The following is an 18,023-nucleotide window of genomic DNA, read 5'->3' on the forward strand; positions in this document are numbered from 1 at the left end:
TAGAGAACCCTGACTAATATAATACCTAACAATGACTCTGAACTCCTGATTCTCCTGCCCTGAGTGTTGGGTTTACAGGTATGTGCCATACAAGCTACAGACACCTGAGAAGAGGGAACCTTATTTGAGGAATTGTCTCCATCAGATTGGCCAATGGGTATGTCTATAGAGCATTTTCTTGATTGTTAATTGATGGAGGAGGGCCTAGCCCACCACAAATGGTGCCACCTCTAGGCAAATGGTCCTGGGTGGTATAATAAAGGCAGCTGAATGGGAAGCAAGCCAGTAAACAGCATTCCTATTGCTTCAGCTTCTAACCTGCTTTTACTCATGGTGTTTATCACAACAACAGAAAGCAAACTAGGGCAGAAATTGGTATCAGAGAGGTACATGTTTCAGTGATGGGCCTCACCATGTGGCTTTTGTGCCTTAGACTGCTTTGTGGGAGGAAGGTGGATTTTGGAGCTTTGGACTAGAAAAATCCATTGAGTGCTCGTTGATTAATGAGCTTTTGTGGGAATTTGAAAGATAATGCTGAAAGAAATATAGAGGATAGAAGTCTGGATTAAGTTTCAGAGGAAGGCAATACTCTCAAGGCTGTTCATGTAATGTTTTAGATTAAGAACCTGGAAGAGAAACCTTTGCTTTACCAGGACAGTAGATGCTGGTTAGCTGGGACTGCAAAAAATAGCTGTGATTAATAAGAGACCAGCATCATTGATGAGTGCTCTTGCTCCTCCTCTTTCTTTAATGAAAGCTAATTCAGGGATTGCTGTGTTTAGTGAAGTAATTGTTCTTGAAGGTTTAGTTCAGGATTTGGCATATAGTAACTGCTCACTAAGTTGGTATTATTTTTAAGTGCCAAAAACAAGTAGTAGAGATAATAAATACTACAGGCATCTTTGAAGAAGGCTGCTTAAGCCAGTTCTTTGGAAGCTGAGTAAGAGTTTGAACAGGCCAAAGTCAAGAAGGAAAAAGAAAGCAGGATGTGGTGGCATACACCTTTAATCCCAGCACTTGGGAGACAGAAGCAGGTGAATCTCTGAGTTCGATGCCAGCCTGGTCTACAAAGCGAATTCTAGGACAGCCGGGACTACACAGAGAAACTCTGTCTCGAAAAACAAAACAAAACAAACAAAAAAAAAGGGAAGACTTTCCAGCCAAGAGTAACAAGACCTTTAAGTCAAAAGGTCATGCCAGGGACTAGGGAGATGGTTCATTTGATAAAGTGTTTGTCATACAAGCATTAAAACATGAGTTCCATCCCTAGAACCCACGTTAAAACTGCCAGGCATGGTGGTATGAGTTTACAGTCCTAGACTGGAGGAGGCAGAGACTGTGTTCACACAAGAGGGAGGTCTGCATGATGGGTCAGTAGGTGCTTGCCCACAAGCCTGGTGACATAAGCTGGAGAGAATGGAGCATGCCTGTGATCCCAGCACTCGGGAGACAAAGGTAGACAGATCTCTGAGTTCAAGGCCAGCCTGGTCTACAAGAGTTAGTTCCAGGACAACCAAAGGAACCTTGTCTCAAAAAAACCAGAGAGAGAGAGAGAGAGAGAGAGAGAAGGAGAGAGAATGGAACACTCTAGTTGTCCTCTGACCTCTATCCACGCTTGTGCTATGGCATGCAAGCAGCACCCCTACATAATTAAATCAGTAAATGTAAAAACAAAAAATAGATGGCTCTTACAGAATGGCAGCCAAGGTTGACCTCTGGTCCCCACATGTACACGTAGACATGCACTCCCACACTCCTGCACCCACGTAAACACGCATTCATCCATACACAAAAGGTCATGCCAAAACAGTAGTTCATTTTAATTTCTATTTTTCAAAGCTCCAAATGCCTCCTAAAAGCATCATTTTTTAACATTTAATTTGCTCTCCTCATTTCAGCTTGCAGGAAACTTGAACATGAGCAGCATGCTTTATTATGCATATGAGAAATCATATTGAGTCAGGTTCCATGCTATTTGTCTTTAAGGCTCCTCACTGGTTTCTCCAGCCCTCAAAGAATTTTCTTGTGTGTAGATGCTATTTTGCATCTTAATTTGACCCTGCCTTTTATTTATTTTCACTTACTACCAGAATGCTTTTTAAAATTAAATACTTTTTGTGTTTCCTATTCAGTATGAGGGCTGCTTATTAGTGCAATTCATTGCTTAGAAAAATGTACCACATGCTGTATTCATAGTTTTCACTCCATCCTCCAGTGGCTCTAAACAATTTCACAACATTAAATGAGTCTAGCACTTGGGAAACAAATGAATGGGAAGAAATAGAAAGGGCATCCATTGGTAAGAGTGTATGAGGGAGGCAATGGGGTTTACTGGAGCACTAGTTCCCTTGCGTGCAGGAGCCTCCCATGTCAGGCCTCTTCCAGGCTTTCTCTCCCTTCTCTCTGCCCCTTCTGCCCACCTAGGTACATTTGCTTTTACATACATGTACATACATAACCTAAATAAATGTAATTTTAAAATCTTAAAATAAAATAAAATGCTAAGGGCTAGCGAGATGGCTAAATGATTAAGAGTGCTTGTTGGCTGGGTGATTGTGGCATACGCCTTTAATCCCAACACTCGGGAGGCAGAGGTAGGCGGATCTCTGTGAGTTCGAGGCCAGTCTGGTCTACAGAGCAACTCTCAAGTCCAAAGTTACAGAGAAACCCTATCTCAAAAAAAAGGAGTGTTTGCTGTTCTCTCAAAGGACCACAGTCCAGTTCCCAGCACCTATGTCAAAACAGCTCCAACCATCTGTAACTGCAGCTCCAAGGCTGATGCCCTCTTCTGGCCTACACTCACACAGACATACACACATAAATGCATGTTAAAATACAATATATCTTACCAAAAAACAAATGAAATGATAACTTATTGGAGAATTCCAGAAAAGATGTGTATATAGATTACATACAAATGTAGTATTTTATGAGCTTTTTGTTTTATGTTCATTTGCTTTTGAGACAAGGTCTCAGGTAACCCAGGCTGGCCTAGAACTCAACATGTGCCACAATGTGGCTTAAAATGACCTTGAATTCCTGGTCCTCCTGCCTCCACCTCCCAAGTGCTGTGATTACAAACACATGTCGCCACAATGGTTTCAGTTTTTAATGTTTTAAATGTGAAGACTGATGAAAATTTTGATGTCTTACCCTACTTGCAAGCTCACAAGGCATCAGACCACCACACATGCCTAAGTGCTAGCAGACAGAGGCTCCAATTTCAGACTCAAATTTCTCTAGATGATAGGACATGGCTAGTATGGATGCCGCATTCAAAGTTTGTGAGCCAGTCATTAACTAGAGCTGTTGCTGAAGGTATTGATTTTACAGCATTTCCAGTCTATTGGCCACTCTACCACATTTAGTTGCCAGGACCTTTCCTACGCAAGAAGTAGATCGTGATGGCATTTGTCTTTAATCCCAGAACTTGGGAGGCAGAAGCAGGTGGATCTCTGTGAGTTCAAGGCCAGCCTGGTCTACCCAGTGAAACCCTGTCTCAAAACAAACAAAAGTAGACTTGGCTTTGGTTTCTGGTTTCCCCTTCTCCAAACTTCCCCAAGGCCACTGTCTCACTCTTCTCCAGGAGAAATGGATCCTCATCTCCTATGTCTTGCTCTTCTTTATCCCTGTGCTGACTAGATTTTTGTCAATGTGACACAACCTAGAGTTATCTGAGAGGAAGTGTTACAGGCCCCAGACCTTAACACAAATGATGGAAGTACCATTCAGGCCACAGCACACAGCACACAGACAGCAGCACCAGCCAAGAGGAGAACAAAGACCTAATCCATCAAAGTTCTGGGGAAGTCTCTAAATGTACTAACCTTGCTCTTTGGCTTTTGTAGTTCTGCTTCTGGCTAACTGTTCCTGTTAACTGTAGTATATCAACCCAGGATGTGGTTTTGTGCTTAAAGGCTCGCCCTGAGAAAGGCTCAAGACAGCACAGTATAGTATCCAGTCAGCCAATAAAGACTTTCTATTGATTTGAACCCATGTCTGAACAGTTTTCTCTGGTGGATACCAACAGGGGGACAGGCAGTTGAGAAAATGCCTCCATAAGATTGGGCTGTAGGCAAGCTTGTGATGTATTTTCTTGATTAATGATTGATGCGAGAGGGCCCAATATATTGTGGGTGGTGGCTAGCCCTAGGTAGGTGGTCCTGGCATATATAAGAAAACAAACTCAGCAATCCAGGAGAGACAAGCCAGTGAGCAGCTTGCCTCCATAGTCTCTGCTTTAGGTCCTCTAGGTTCCTGCCTAGAATTCACTTTCCTCCCCAAGCTGCTTTTGGTCATGGTCTTTTATAATAGCAATAGAAACACTAACTAAATCGAGTCCCACTGAAGCCAGCCATTGGGAAGTCTTCACTTGCACTAGGGCTACTAAAAGGCCAAACCAGAGCCATCCTAGAGAAAAGGGGCCCAAAACAGCACTATGTGAGAACCTGACCCCATGACCTGTGCAGATGGCTTATACCATCCCCCCAGAAAAGCTGACAGGCAGGAAGGGGAGATAACTCCAAACGACCCTAACAAGCAGGAAGGGGAGATAATTACAAACGGGCGGACAGGCGGGAAGGGGAGACAAATGGCCCTGACCCCAGGGCAACCAACCCGAAAAGTTGAGAAACAACTTTTATGGGCACAAATGATACAAGAGATAAACCCCTGGAAAGTCCCCAACCCCCCTGGACTCTAGAGCCAATCAGCTTTGAACCCGTACCCCTAACCCTATTCTGTGGTCTTTGCCTTTATAAACCCCTCGCTTCTGAGGCTTGGGCCCTCCTTCCGCTGCTGCTGGGCCACTCTGCAGGACACAGTCCCTGCCTAGGCTTAAATTTAATAAAGAAAGTTGTGCTTGGATCTGGGGAGTCAGCTCCTTGGTAGTCTCTCTGGAACTAGGCTAACAGTTAAAATTGGGTGTGTTAACATTGGTCCTGGGATTAGTAAACAGCAAGTAACTTATCTGGGAAGGCTTTCCATTCCAGATAACAGAAGACATGATGGCTTAGAAGTTAAATACCCACTTCACCCAGGGTTGGGATTTGTGGGGTGACTCCCAGGCAGCCCAGGAAGGTCAACTATCCTGTTCTGCTAAGAACAGCCTCCAAGACATTGGGAAGACCACAGTGACATAGGCATAGCTTTGGTCACTCTGACTCAGCTGTGTATCCAATTGCTTTGATCTGTTACTATTTATTTATTTAGTGTGTGTGTGTGTGTGTGTGTGTGTGTGTGTGTGTGTGTGGTGTATGTACATGTGGTGTGTGAAGGACAGAGGTCCATATCAGAGGTTTTCCTCGATCATTCCCCACCTTAGGTTTTGGAAACACACTCTCACTGAACTTGGGACTTTTAGTTTTGACTAGGCCTGCTGCCAGCAATCGTTCCAGAGCCACCAGTCTCCATTCCCCAGAGCTGGGGTTACAGAGGTAGGTCACTACACAAGGCTTTTACGTGGCTTCCAGAGACCTGAACTCAGATCCTCATGTTTGCAGAGCAAGTACTTTACCCACTGACCAGTGCTTCTCAACCTTCCTAATGCTGTGACCCTTTAATACAGTTCCTCATGCTTTGCTGACCCCAACCATAAAATAATTTTTGTTGTTTCTTCATAACTGTAATTTAGCCACTGCTGTGAATCATAATGAAAATATCTGATAGACAACCCCTGTAAAAGGGTCTCTTGGCCCACAGGTTTTGAACCACTGCAGTGAGCCATCTCTCCAAGCCTCCCTTTGCTCTCTTACTAACATGCGTGGGGGGCCCAGCAAACTTCCTGCATTCGTACAGTGTCCGTTTTCCTTTCCTTCTCCTTAAATGATGGATCCCTGGATAAAAACAAACATACCTTGTTCTGGATAGATGGGTACTAGCATGACAAAAGTAACTTCCTCCCAGCACATTCTAGACAGAGTCCCTACCTCCCCCCACCTCATGATTCTCAACTCAGCAGACACCCTCAGAAGGGGCAGCTCCACTCCAGCAAGCCTAGGCCTGAACCTGGGGGGGGGGGGGCTGTGGGAGCTGGAAGAGCCAGACCTCAAGTCCTTGAAACAATCAGGCCAAAGGACAGTCTTAGATGGAATTTTTCCTCGGGTGTCATCCTTTGTTTCTGTTTTGGGACAAGGTCTCTCACGGGCCTGGAGATCACCTCATTAGGTTAGGCCTACTCTGTGGTGCCCCAGGGATCTGCCAGTCTCCGCATCCCTAGCACTACAATTAGAAACACTTGTAGATTTTTTTCTATTGAACTCAAGTCTTCGTGCATGCTTGGCCAACACTTGAGCATCCGAACTGTGCCCCAGCCCTCTCTCTGATTTCAGTAATCCCACCTGTCTTGGATCCAGACTCGGTCATTTCCTTTTCCCAGCGACTTTAGCATCTATGTAGGATTCTTAAGACTTTCCAGTTACTGTTGTTAGTGTATCACATTACTGTTAGTGGGTTTGGTTTTGAAAAAGTTTCTCACTATATATAGCTACAGCCCTTGATGGCCTTGAACTTTGCCTCCTGAGTAAGGGAATCAAGAGTGTACACACCAGCTGGGCATAGTAGCACATGCCTTTAATCCCAGCACTTGGGAGGCAGAGGCAGATGGATGCCTGTGAGTTCATAGCCAGCCTGGTCTACAAAGTGAGTTCCAGGACAGCCAGGGCTACACAGAGAAACTCTGTCTTGAAACACCCCCCCCAAAAAAATAAAAGTGTGTATCACCATGTCTGGCCCTAGATTGTTAAGAAAATATTGATGATGATGGCTTTTTTGAAATCCTGGTTTATAAAATTTATACATTAGTTATATTGGGATTGGGACACTTCTATTTTTTTTTTTTTTTTTTTTTTTTTTTTTTTTTTATCCAGACAGGGTTTCTCTGTGGTTTGTCCTGGAACTAGCTCTTGTAGACCAGGCTGGTCTCAAACTTACAGAGATCCACCAGCCTCTGCCACCTGAGTGCTGGGATTAAAGGTGTGTGCCACCAACACCCAGCTCTCAGGTCAGGACACTTCTAATTGTCTTTTCTAAACCACAGGCCAAAGCATCCATCTTTGTATCCCAGGTCACTCTGGTCTGAACTAGTAAGTGTTCAATTAACAGTCTTTGGGTAAAACTCACATGTTTTCAGATATGATTTAGAGAGGGTAAAGAGGTTGCTAGAGAATAATGATGTTGATTTATAGTTAAAACAAACCAAAACCAACGTGTACAGTGCATGCATGACACCCTCCTCAGCACCACAGAAGCTGCAGGCCGTCCTAGGTGGCATAGGGAGGAGGCCACAGTGGGAAGGTCTTTCCACCTCAGTCAAAAGAAAATCCCTCAGAGGCGTGCCCACAAGCTAGCCTAAGCTCGGAACCTCTCTACTAAGACTCCCTTCCTAGGTGTATCTTACTACATTACATAAAGTCCACAATCCAAATTAACCATCATACCTGCAACTGTGAGCACAGGTGGCTGCCCTTTTCGTGTCTGCCTGCTGCCCAGCCTGGGCCACAGGCTATCAAGTCCAAATTGATCTAGAGGCTAGAGACTGTAGAGCTATGGGACCAACACAGCCCACATAAACAGTCCAAAATGATTCCTGTCTGTAATCCCAACACTATGGAGATGAAGACAGGAATCTTCTGTTCAGATTCACCCTCGGATATATAGGGAGCTTAAAAGCAGGCTGGTATACATGAGATCCTATCTTTAAAAGGGGGGTGGAGAATAAATTTGGGGGTGGTTCTTCATGTACCTCCAGAATGTAGTATACATACAGAGAAAGAGAGTGCACACTGAGATCAAAGGCATGTATGTACCTGGAACTATTCATGTTTTCAATGAACATGTTTAGAGTCCAGTGTGAATGAAAGTGCCTCCTATTATTGGGAAATTTGGCAAAAGGAAGCTGAAGGTAAATTTATGCCAAGAGAGAAACCATGAGTTAGTCCTGGGGATATAGGAGCTAGAACCCTTCCCTAAAAAATCATATAGAGAAGAAGAAACTGAGTTGGCAGAAGCTAGAAGTTTAAGGACTATACTGGAAAGAAGAAACATAATCAAGGAGGATATATCTGCTACGTGCCAACTTAGAAACCTTAACGACAAATACATACAAATTCTGACAATAGAAGAGTGAGCATGTGACAGATGATAGAAAACCAAGACAAAGGCCTGAAGCAGGAGTATTACCTCCAAAGGCCCATCCCTAGTGACCTTCTTCTGCCTGTCAGATTCCACCTCCTAAAGAAAACATGAGCAGCGTGTGTGTGTGTGTGTGTGTGTGTGTGTGTGTGTGTGTGTGTGTGTGTGATCTGCATGCAGGGGTATGTACCAGATGTAAAATACGACAGGTGTTATGGGGTGAAGACAAACGAGAAGCAGGTGAGAAAAGGGGGTTTGTGGTCCATTGGTGAAGGGATAGGCCATTCTGCCAACCACCATGATGAGGACACTTGTCATTTAGCAAACACAAATGAATAGTGTGTCTACTTTGGCCTTCTGGAAACACTTAAGGCTTCCCAGCTGTTTGAATATTCGAGTCTAGTCCTCATTTTCGGAGAGCTTGTCCAAGGGCAGTCAGTCTGTATTACCAGCTAGGGGCATTTTTGTCCACTTGATGGAATGATGAAGTAATGACCGTGGAAATAGGGTTAGGCAGACATCTGAAGGTGCTGATGGTTATTTAGGGTTATTTAGCTCAACCTAAAAAAGCCCTGGAATGCACAAACTTCATCCACCTTCAAGTGTCAGAATCTTCTTGTTGGACTGTTATGGGGAGCCCACCAGGGTTGACCACTCGGACACAGTTTATAGTTAATTGGAAATTAATGAATGTACTTAATGTAATTAGTAATATAGTTAATTCCAGCTTGCTGGGACTATACTCAGATATTTGGAGACCCAAGTGTAGCACTGAGCATTTAGGGCAAAGAGTTTTTAAAGGCAAAATCCACATCCTGTTATCTTACTGGGCAGCTTCAGGGGGAGGTTTACAGAAGTCTGAAAGCAAACAGTTTAACATAGCTGAGACAAGCAGTTAGCTGGAGGGGGAGGTTTGCACAAGCAGGCAGTTTAACAAAAGCTAAGATAATTTAGCTAGCACATCTTGGCCTTTGGCTCCTAGAATAGAGTCCTGGCCTTTGGTTCCTAGAATAGAGTTGAGTAAGTTTCCATGGAAGTCTTCAGTAAGGAGACCAGATTCTAGTTAAACTTGCAGGAATACAAGATGGGCAGGGCAGTGGTGGCACACACCTTTAGCCCCAGCACTCAGGAGGCAGAGGCTTGCGGATCTCACAGAGAAACCCTGTCTTGAAAAAACCAAAAAAAAAGAAAGAAAGAAAAAAGAAAATAGAAAAGAAAAGAAGATGGAGGAACCTCTGCACTATCTTGCTTTGTCACAGGACTAGCATTTTTTTAGGGGGTATGGGGGCGGGGGGGGGGGGGCCAGGGGTGTGTTGAGACAGGGTTTCTCTGTGGCTTTGGAAGCTGTCCTGGAACTTGATCTGTAGCCCAGGCTGACCTGGAACTCACAGAGATCCACCTGCCTCTACTTTCTGGGTGCTGAGATTAAAGACATGCATCACCACTACCTGGTCCATAAAACTTTTAAAAACCGAGGCAATCTCTTTTTTAGGCTAACTGCATTCAGTCCAAACTGACTTACTAATACTGGTAGGCCTGGCTGGAGTGGGGTGGGGAGTTAGGGAGGTGGGGGTGGTGAGGAAAGAAGTCCTTTCAAGATTTCTAAGGAGGGATGGAGAGATGACTCAGCAGTTAAGAACACTGGCTGCTCTTCCAGAGGACCCGGTTTTTAATTTCTAGCACCCACATGGCAGCTCACAACTACCTGTAACTCCAGTTTCAGGGGGTCTGACACCTTCACACAGGCACACATGCAGGCAAAACGTGAGGAGCTTGGAATGTAGTTCCAGGATAGAGCATTTGGTACTTGCATGCTGGAACCCTGGGTTCCATCCTTTATCACACCATTTATGATGGCTTTTTATTTTATTTATTTATTTGGTTTTATTGAGACAGGGTTTCTCTGAGGCTTTGGAGGATGTCCTGGAACTAGCTCTTTGTAGACCGTCTCGAACTCACAGAGATCCACTTGCCTCTGACTTCCTGAGTGCAGGGACTAAAGGCATGCACCACCACTGCCCACTTTTGTGTTGGCTTTTTAAAGGAGACTGGTCAGACTCCAACTTATCAGAGCTCTCTGGATACTAGGCACCATGGGAGGCCCATTAAATACCTCAACAATGAGCTCAATGTGTGTGACTTGGAAAAAAAGGGGGCATTATTGACAGCCTGCAAATAGACTGTTTATCACATGACACAGATCAGCCTCAAGGGTCACAATGATTTGCTCAAACTCAGCCAAACAGAGCAGAGCAGCAACAGCACAGCCTGGAATAATTCAGCAGCAATGAGCACTCCCCACCCCATAGGCTCAAAGAGGGAGGGGCCCAGAGCCATTGTGAGGCTGGAGCAATATGTACTTCAGTTGCTATAATAATTGTTGTACAAGCATGAGCCTTGATCCTGGTCTGGTTCACTTCAGTTATCCAATTGATACAACCCTCAATTACCTGGGAAAAAAGGAACCTCAATTGAAGAATTGCCTAGATCAGATTAGCCTGCGGCCATGTCTGCAGGGGTAATTGATGTAGGAGGCCTGCGCTCACTGTGGGCTGTACCATCTTTAGATAAGTGGACTTGAGCTATACAAAGAGGTAGCTGAATAAGCCAGAGGAAACAAGCCACTAAACATTTCTCCATGGTTTCTGCTTGCCTTCGGGTTCTTCTACCTGCCTTGAGCTCCTGCTCTGGCTTCCCTTGTTGATGGAGTAACTGGTAAGCCAAAAAAAAAAAAAAAAAAAAGCAAAAAACCCTTTCCTCTCAAGATTGGTTTTAGTCAGTGTTTAATCACAGCAACAGAAAACAATGATGGTCATGGTACTCTAACCCTCTGAAACTGTAAGCAGGTCCCCAATAAACTTGTTACCCCCAAGACAGTTTCCCTGTGTTACTGGCTGTCCTGAAACTCACTCTGTAGACCATGCTGGCCTCCAACTCAGAGATCTACTTGCCTCTGCCTCCCAAGTGCTGTGACTAAAGTACTGGGCCACCAACAGCGGGCGGGAAGGCTCTCCTTTTTAATCAGAGCCCAGGAACATGCTAAGAGCTGTTTTTCCAAAGGACTGTATCTGGTAGCCATTTTCAGGAAGGAAACTCACCCCAGATGCCAAGGGGCATTTCTGACTGAAGCTCCCTCCCTTTGCCCTCATCTTTCTGTACTAGGGATCACAAATGCTCAGCAATCATTCTACTACTGAGCTATATCCCTAGCCCTTGCCAGAGTCTTCAATTCACCAAATCATGCACAGAGATCATTAAGTTACAGGACCCTAATGGTGACATGCACAGCACAGCTTGTAAGACAGCTTCAAACACAAATGTCTATATAAACCCAGTTCAAAGGATGCTGCTTCAGGGCATGAACTGATCCCAAAGACCAAGCACTGTGTCTGAATGAAGCACACACGGCCTCCAGGACCCAGAGTTCAATAAAGGGCACCACTTCCTTCCTGCTTGGAGGATTGTTGTACAGGAGTATCCCCCAAGCCAAATGGCTAACATCTCCATCAGAGCAACTGTGTCTGCTTGCAGGAGACCACCAGGAGCATGTCTGTGGTTTGTTGACATTTCCTAAGAGATTGTGGGGTGCAGATGGTCACTGGACCCTCACTTGAGTCTACAGCTATTCCTTCTAGTACACAACTCTGCCGTCACCACAGGTGGCCTCAAGATCTTAGGGTATAGGATGGGGATGACTAGAGGCTGGGGGGCTCTATAAAGCCACAAGGCAGTCATGCTGTGTTCACATTTTACAATACGGCTGCTTTGGGGTCACCCATATTCCTGTCAGTAACTCCTCATCCATGCTGTGGAAGAAAGTCCAATAAATTCATTTATTCCCCAGAGTGAACTTTGGTGGAACTGTACTTTGGTTTTGTTGATGGGACCTTAAAAGAAATGGGTAGAAGTCATGTATGTCCCTCCCAGGGAAAGACTATTAGCAAGAAGGACCAAGAGGCAGACTAGGTGTTGTAATTCCATCCCAAGAAACATTGCTTAATGAGTAGACACCTAGAATTTGTCAAAGGTCCTTAGCCACATGCTACTTCAGTGCTGTGATAGCCTGACCATTAAGGTCACTGGTTCACCAAGCATCAACCACATAGGACACTGGAGGAAGTTAGTCACACTACACCCTGAATAGCCTACTGGTAGCAAATGGCAGGGAACTTTGAGACCCTGGGGACATTGCCTGGCTTATTTCAGAAGCTTTGCTTCATCAGTCCACATAATTGTGATTGGTGGGTTGCCCATTCTCCAGCTGCCGATATCATAGACCCAAGTTACGGCAGTGATGAAACTAGAGGGAAATCAAAATTGATCCTGCAGCTTTACTTGTTTGGAATTGACTTTAAAAGCACTAATTTGAGCTGGGCATTGGTGGCGCACACCTTTAGCCCTAGCACTTGGGAGGCAGAGGCAGGTGAATTTCTGTGAGTTTGAGGCCAGCCTGGTCTACAGAGCTAGTTCCAGTTCCAGGATGGGCTCCAAAAGCAATACAGAGAAACCCTGTCTGAAAAACAAACAAACAAAAAACCAAAACCAACCAAACAAAAGCACTAATTTGGGGCAAGTGAGAGTGAGATGGCTCAGTGAATAAAGGCACTTGCCACTAAACACGGTGACCTGAGTTCCATCCCTGGGACCCACATGGTACAAGGAGAGAACTGACTCCTATGGGTTCTTTTCTGACCACACAGATGCTATGACAGGCATTTACACACACACCATACACACACACACACACCATACACACACATACACCATTTACATACACGCACACCACACACACACACACACACACACACACACACAGAGAGAGAGAGAGAGAGAGAGAGAGAGAGAGAGAGAGAGAGAGAGAGAGAGAGAAAGGAAATAAATGTAATTAAAAAAAAATGAAGTGGATTGGCTTGGTAGTTAAGGGTACTGGCTGCTCTCCAGAGGTCCTGAGCTCAATTCCCAGAGACCACATAGAAGCTCACAACGATCTGTAATGGGGTTTGATGTCCTCTTCTGGAATGCAGGCATACATGCATATAGAGCCCTCATACATAAGATAAAGAAATAAAATAAGTAAATCCTGTAATGTTTCCAGAGCTGAGTAATGATATGCTGGCTTCCCACTAGTTTCACTATAGGTAACAAACACCATTGCATTGTGGATCATGACAACATTTCAGAGACTTGTAGGCTATTTTTCCTGAAGCCACCAACTCCTCTGATGTATCACAATATCAAAAATCCTACCCTCTGCTCATGCTAACACCTCCATGTCATAAGGAGTTATGAAGAAGGATTACCCATGCTCAGACTCGCTTCTTTTTCTATTTTTATTCTGGGTGTCAATATGCAGCTCAGGCTGGCCTTGAACTTCCTATGTAGCCAGGTTGACTGTGATCTGGATCTTCCTGCCTCTGTTTTCCAAGTGCTTGGATTATAAGTGTATCTTGCCTCTTTTCCCCACCAATATCCCTAAACACTGTTCTCAGATATATGCAAGACTCATTCTCTTTATCTCCCTCGATACCTTGTAAAGCTCATTACTGCACTGTGGGTAGAATGGGACTGCATGGGTGAGAGTAAGAGCATTAGTAGAGAACTATGCTATTAGCTGTGTTAGCAGAGGGCCTGCTTAGCATGCACAAAGCCCTGAGTTCAGTCCCTAGCACTTCATGGCCTTCCAAAAGAAAACCTGAGTCAGGCAGTGGTGGTGCACATCTTTAATCCCAGTACCCACGAGGCAGAGGCAGGCAGATCTCTGTGAGTTCGAGGCCAGCCTGGTCTACAGAGTGAGTTCCAGGACAGCCAGGGATATACAGAGAGACCCTATCTTAAAACACCAAAACCAAAAACAAACAAAAAGAAAACCTCGACAACTCATCCAAACACTTGTTTGTGAATCCTGCACAAAACAATGGATTCCATTGTAATGTCTTCATTCATACATGTGATATACCTTTGTCACAATCACCTGCATTGTCTCCTGACAATGCTTGACAAACTCTCCACCACTAAGCCTTACCCCAGACCCAAGTCTTCCTTTCCAAGCACTGTTAGGTACCACCCATTCATCTCCTAAGTGAACCAGCCAGATTTGTAATAATGTGTGCAGTTTCTGCCCATCAAGGTCAAGATTGCCCTCTGTTCACAAGTCTGAAAGAGGTCAGAATCTTTTGTGTATAGCAGGTAACTCTTAGAACTAGCTGCCACACTGGGACAGACCCAAGACTTACTTCAAAGAACAAGTAAGATCTCCTACATGGAAAAGGGTCAACCCAACCACAGGGTCAACTTAGCAGGCGTTTCTGAGGCAATGTGCTGGGCCTCAACCAGTGTCCACCTCTTTAATGCTACCCAAGAGGTGAGTAAGTGAAGGATCGTTCTTGCTGGCACATCATTTATCCCCCATTCTCACACTTCCTCAAACTCCATTACTTTCCTAAAACGTGCTCATACTTCCAGAAGTTGTGTCTGTCAGTGCCCCATCAAGAACTGTGAAAGGCCTGGGGAAGTGATAGTACAGTGCTTGCCTTTTGTCTTAGTCACTGCTTTGTTGCTGTGAGGAGACACCATGAGCAAGGCAATCTTACAAAAGAAGACATTTAATTGGAGGCTTGCTTACAGTGTCAGAGGGAGAGTATGTGACAGTCATGGTGGGAAGCAGATAGGCATGGTGCTGGAGCAGTAGCTGAGAGCTTTCCATCCTGACCTGCAGGCAGCAGGCAGAGAGAAAGAGACGCTGCTGGGCTTGGCAAGGGCTTTTGAAGCTCAGAGCCATACTCAATGGCATACCTTCTCCAACAAGGGTACACCTCCTAATCCTTCCTAAATAGTCCTCCAACTGGGAAGCTAACATTCAAATACACACACACACACACACACACACATATATATATACATATATATATTTCAGAGACATTGTCATTCAAATCACCATACCACTGGACTCATAAGAAAAGTTAAATTTTTTAAAAATTTATTTAACTTTATTTTATGTGCATTGGTGTGAAGATGGAGATACAGACAATTATGAGTTGCCATGTGGGTGCTGGGAATTGAACTCAGGACCTCTGGAAGAACAGCCAGTGCTCTGAACCGCTGAGCCATCTCTCCAGCCCGAAAAGTTAAAATTTTTAAAAAGTGTGGTGGCACACACTTGTAATACCAATGCTAGAAGTAGAGATATACAGGAGATCCTTGAGACTTTCTGACTATGTAATCTAGCTACTTGGCAAGAACAATGAAAAGATGCTGTCTTAGAACACAGCATCTGGAGAGATGACTCAGTGGTGAAAAACATGTGCTGCTCTTGCAGAGGACCCAAGTTTGTTTCCCAGAACCCCTATCATACAGCTCACAACCACCTATAATTCCAGCTCCTGGAGGGATACAATGCCTCTGGCCTGCCTGGACACCTCCGATAATGTGCACATACCTCCAAAGAGTCAACACACGCACACACTTCACACACTTTCAATGCAAAACTAAACAGAAAAAGGTGGTTTTTTGAGACAGAAACAGGGTCTCTTTATGTAGCCCTGGCCATCCTGGGAACTTCACAATGTAGACCAGGCTGGCATCGAACTCACAGAGATCCTTCTGCTTCTGCCTCCCGAGTGCTGGCATTAAAGTCATATGCCACCACACCTGGCCTAAAATATAATTTTTTAAAAAATGTTTTATGAGACTGAGTTTCACTACATAGCCCTGGATGGCCTGGAACTCACTATGTAGACCAGGCCAGCTTAGAACTCACAGAATTCTTTCTGCCTCTGCTTCCCAAGTGCTAGGATTAGAGATGTGTGTCACTATCTTAGTTAATCTTTTTATTACTGCTAGAAAATATCAGAACCAAGTCAACTTATAAAGGAAAACATTAAATTGAGGCTTACTATGGAGGTTTGAAAGAAAATGGCCCTCATAGGAAGTGGCACTATTACGAGGTGTGGTTTAGTTAGAGTGGGTGTGGCCTTGTTGGAGGAAGTGTGTCACTGTGGGGGTGACTTTGAGGTCTCCTTTACTCAAACTTCATTCGGCGTGACACTCATTTCACTTCCTGTTGCCTGCAAGATGTGTGACTCTCAGCTCCCTCTCCAGTACCATGTCTGCCTGCAGACATAGACATATACATATACGTATACATATACATGCATACAAACATATTGCAGCAATAAAAAAAAAAAGTACTACAGCCAGGCAGTGGTGGCCCATACCTTTAATCCCAGTGCTTGGAAGGCAGAGACAGGCAGATATCTGTGAGTTCAAAGCGAACCAGATCTACACAGTGAGTTTCAGGACAGGCTCCAAAACTACACAGAGAAACTCTGTCCGGAAAAACAAAACAAAAACTGTACTACAGAAGACCACTTGTGGGAGTCAGTTCTCTCCTTCTACCATGTAGGTTCTGGGCATTTAAATCTGGTTGCCATTTCACCAGCTCTGTGTTGGTGAACTGTCGACTGTTTTCTGCAGCATCCATATTCATATCAGCATCATGTTCCCATCAGCATCCATAGTCCCATCAGCATCTTTACCAGCATATTCTTTTTCAGTTTGATCCCGTGTTTATTTGAGAAGGGATCTCATATATACCTAGCTGGCATCAATATTGGTAGCCAAGTATGACCTTGAATTCCTGATTCTCCTATCTAGGCCTCCTGTGATCTAGGATACCAGGCACTAGCCACCATGCCAAGTATTTGCAATGTTTCTCTTGCGCTGCATCAATGTAAGTCAGTATTTTTGCATGGGTAAAACATTTTTAAATGTAGGGCTGGGGTGTGTTTTGTCGGTACAACACTTCTGTAGCATGTATAAAACCCAGAATTCCATATTCATCAGTGCCATGAAATAAAAGAGAAACTATTTTAAATGTCAAAGCAACAGCAAGGTGGAGGAACACAGCAACAGTTTTGCAGACCCCATCCCTATGGTGCAGTGTGAAAGGGAAGCACCCAGACAAATGCTACTTGACTTCCTGGAGTCACATTCTCAACTAACACCTAGTCCCTGAATTTGCCCTGCTCCTACCTGCCCCAGGACCTTTGCTCATGCTGCACTTGGCATGTGGAATGCCTTTTCTGTACTTGGCCTAGTTCATTTCTACAACCCTGAGTATCCCACTCAACTGACAAGCCTTTGATAAGGTCAGCTGGTACAGCTGTGGAAGAATGGCATTTGGGGTCCCTCCCAACTTCTTCCCAGGAGCTTCCTGGAAAGAAGAGGCTGGAAGTAGAGACTACATTTCCAAGGCTTGCTCACTGTTAGATTCAGATATGCTTCCTGGGGCCTGAGAGGTGGAGGTGAGGTAGACTGTGGGCAGCTGCTACCAAGCCAAGTCATGGCCACAGTTATTTACCTATTCCATGTTTGAGGCATTCCTCCAGTGCTATCCTCAGCCTTGTCAAGAGAATGCCACACTGTTAACAGTACTCCCCCCTCCCCCAACTCCACTTCTCAACTCACAAATCACAGCCACATGTTCTCCCAGAGGTCCTGAGTTCAATTCCCAGCAACCACATGGTGGCTCACAACCATCTATGATGAGATCTGGTACCCGCTTCTGGCCTGCAGGGATATATGCATAATAAATAAATACATACATAAATCATAGGAAAACAAACAAAAAACCAATTCCCTGTGTCAAATAAGTGTCACCTTCGACACCTAGAGGACTTTGTGTTTCCAGCCTTGAGCACTGACTGACAGGCACATCCTGCCACCATTGGCTCATTTGCTTCCTTGCCTCTTGGTACTCCAGTGGCTTACACAAAAAGGTGAGCAGACACATTTTAGGGAGCTGAAAACTAAGAACTATAGCTTGGTGTGGTGAGGGGCAGACCTATAATCCCAGCCAGGGGGAATTGCATAGTTCCAGCATAGTGTGAGCCTGG

The sequence above is a fragment of the Phodopus roborovskii genome, unplaced genomic scaffold, assembly GCF_943737965.1.
Source record: "Phodopus roborovskii unplaced genomic scaffold, PHOROB, whole genome shotgun sequence".
Lineage (NCBI taxonomy): Eukaryota > Metazoa > Chordata > Mammalia > Rodentia > Cricetidae > Phodopus > Phodopus roborovskii.